This window comes from Phyllobates terribilis, unplaced genomic scaffold (genome assembly GCF_046119375.1).
Source record: "Phyllobates terribilis strain yellow unplaced genomic scaffold, ASM4611937v1 Scaffold_329__1_contigs__length_2103183, whole genome shotgun sequence".
Taxonomy (NCBI): Eukaryota; Metazoa; Chordata; class Amphibia; order Anura; family Dendrobatidae; genus Phyllobates; species Phyllobates terribilis.
The window spans coordinates 1,230,076-1,233,270 of NW_027363089.1; positions in this window are offsets into that span (position 1 = coordinate 1,230,076).

The window sequence follows — 3,195 nt, forward strand, 5'->3', positions numbered from 1 at the left end:
TGTAACAGCAGAATAGTGAGTGCAGCTCTGGAGGAGTCTGGAGGATAAGACACAATGTAACAGCAGAATGGTAAATGCAGCTCTGGAGGTGACTGGACGATAAGACACGATGTAACAGCAGAATAGTGAGCGCAGCTCTGGAGGTGACTGGAGGATAAGACCCGAAGTAACAGCAGAATACTGAGTGCAGCTCTGGAGGTGACTGGAGGATAAGACACGATGTAACAGCAGAAAAGTGACTGCAGCTCTGGAGGTGACTTGAGGATAAGACATAATGTTACAGCAGAATAGAGACTGCAGCTCTGGAGGTGACTGCAGGATAAGACATGATGTAACAGCAGAATAGTAACGGCAGCTCTGGAGGTGAATGGAGGATAAGACACGATGTAACAGCAGAATAGTGAGTGCAGATCTGGAGGTGGCTGGAGGATAAGACCTGATGTAACAGCAGAATAGTGATTACAGCTCTGGAGGTGACTGGAGGATAAGACCTGATGTAACAGCAGAATAGTGAGTTCAGATCTGGAGGTGGCTGGAGGAAAAGACACGATGTAACAACAGAACAGTGAGTGCAGCTCTGGAGGTGACTGGAAAATAAGACACAATGTAACAGCAGAACAGTGACTGCAGCTCTGGAGGTGACTGGAGGATAAGACACGATGTAACAGCAGAATAGTGAGTGCAGCTCTGGAGGTGACTGGAGGATAGGACATGATGTAACAGCAGAATAGTGAGTGCAGCTCTGGAGGTGACTGGAGGATAAGACACATAGTAACAGCAGAATACTGAGTGCAGCTCTGGAGGTGACTGGAGGATAAGACACGATGTAACAGTAGAATAGTGACTGCAGCTCTGGAGGTGACTGGAGGATAAGACACGATGTAACAGCAGAATAGTGACTGCAGCTCTGGAGGTGACTTGAGGATAAGACATGATGTAACAGCAGAATAGTGAGTGCAGCTCTGGATGTGACTTGAGGATGAGACATGATGTAACAGCAGAATAGTAACGGCAGCTCTGGAGGTGAATGGAGGATAAGACACGATGTAACAGCAGAATAGTGAGTGCAGATCTGGAGTTGGCTGGAGGATAAGACCTGATGTAACAACAGAATAGTGATTACAGCTCCGGAGGTCACTGGAGGATAAGACCTGATGTAGCAGCAGAATAGTGAGTGCAGATCTGGAGGTGGCTGGAGGATAAGACACGATGTAACAGCAGAAGAGTGACTGCAGCTCTGGAGGTGACTGGAGGATAAGACTTGAGGTAACAGCAGAACAGTGATTGCATCTCTGGAGGTGAATGGAGGATAAGACAGGATGTAACAGCAGAATAGCGAGTGCAGCTCTGAAGGTGACTTGACGATAAGACTTGATGTAACAGCAGAATAATGACTGCAGCTGTGGAAGTAACTGGAGGATAAGACATGATGTAACATCAGAATAGTGACTGCAGCTCTGGAGGTAACTGGAGGATAAGACATAATGTAACAGCAGATTAGTGAGTGCAGCTCTGGAGGTGACTGGAGGATCAGACATCATGTAACAGCAGAATAGTGAGCGCAGTTCGGGAGGTGGCTAGAGGATAAGACACGATGTAACAGCAGAATAGTGACTGCAGCTCTGGAGGTGGCTGGAGGATAAGACATGATGTAACAGCAGAATAGTGACTGCAGCTCTGGAGGTGACTGGAGGATAAGACATAAAGTAACAGCAGAATAGTTAGTGCAGCTCTGAAGGTGACTAGAGGATAAGACATGATGTAACAACAGCAGAATAGTGACGACAGCTCTGGAGGTAACTGGAGGATAAGACACGATGTAACAGCAGAACAGTGAGTGCAGCTCTGGACGTGGCTGGAGGATAAGACACGATGTAACAGCAGAATAGTGACTGCAGATCTGGAGGTGACTGGAGGATAAGACATGGAGTAACAGCAGAATAGTGACTGCAGCTCTGGAGGTGACTGGAGGATAAGACATGATGCAACAGCAGAATAGTGACTGCAGCTTTTGAGGTGACTGGAGGATAAGACCTGATGTAATAGCAGAACAGTGATTGCATCTCTGGAGGTGAATGGAGGATAAGACAGGATGTAACAGCAGAATACAGACTGCAGCTCTGGAGGCGACTGCAGGATAAGACCTGATGTAACAGCAGAATAGAGACTGCAGCTCTGGAAGTGACTGGAGGATAAGACCTGATGTAACAGCAGAATAGTGACTGCAGCTCTGGAGGTAACTGGAGGATAAGACATGATGTAACAGCAGAATAGTAACGGCAGCTCTGGAGGTGAATGGAGGATAAGACACGATATAACAGCAGAATAGTGAGTGCAGATCTGGAGGCGGCTGGAGGATAAGACCTGATGTAACAGCAGAATAGTGATTACAGCTCTGGAGGTGACTGGAGGATAAGACCTGATGTAACAGCAGAATAGTGAGTGCAGCTCTGGAGGTGGCTGGAGGATAAGACACGATGTAACAGCAGAAGAGTGACTGCAGCTCTGGAGGTGACTGGAGGATAAGACATGATGTAACAGCAGATTAGTGACTGCAGCTCTGGAGGTGGCTGGAGGATAAGACACGATGTAACAGCAGAATAATGACTGCAGCTCTGGAGGTGACTGGAGGATAAGACCTGATGTAACAGCAGAACAGTGATTGCATCTCTGGAGGTGAATGGAGGATAAGACAGGATTTAACAGCAGAATAGTGAGTGCAGCTCTGAAGTTGACTTGACGATAAGACTTGATGTAACAGCAGAATAGTGAGTGCAGCTCTTGAGGTGACTGGAGGATAAGACACGATGTAACAGTAGAATAGTGACTGCAGCTCTTGAAGTGACTGGAGGATAAGACACGATGTAACAGCAAAATAGTGACTGCAGATCTGGAGGTGACTGGAGGATAAGTCCTGATGTAACAGCATTACAGTGATTGCATCTCTGGAGGTGAATGGAGGATAAGACACGATGTAACAGCAGAATAGTGAGTGCAGCTGTGGAAGTAACTGGAGGATAAGACATGATGTAACATCAGAATAGTGACTGCAGCTCTGGAGGTAACTGGAGGATAAGATATAATGTAACAGCAGATTAGTGAGTGCAGCTCTGGAGGTGACTGGAGGATCAGACATGATGTAACAGCAGAATAGTGAGTGCAGTTCTGGAGGTGGCTGGAGGATAAGACACGATG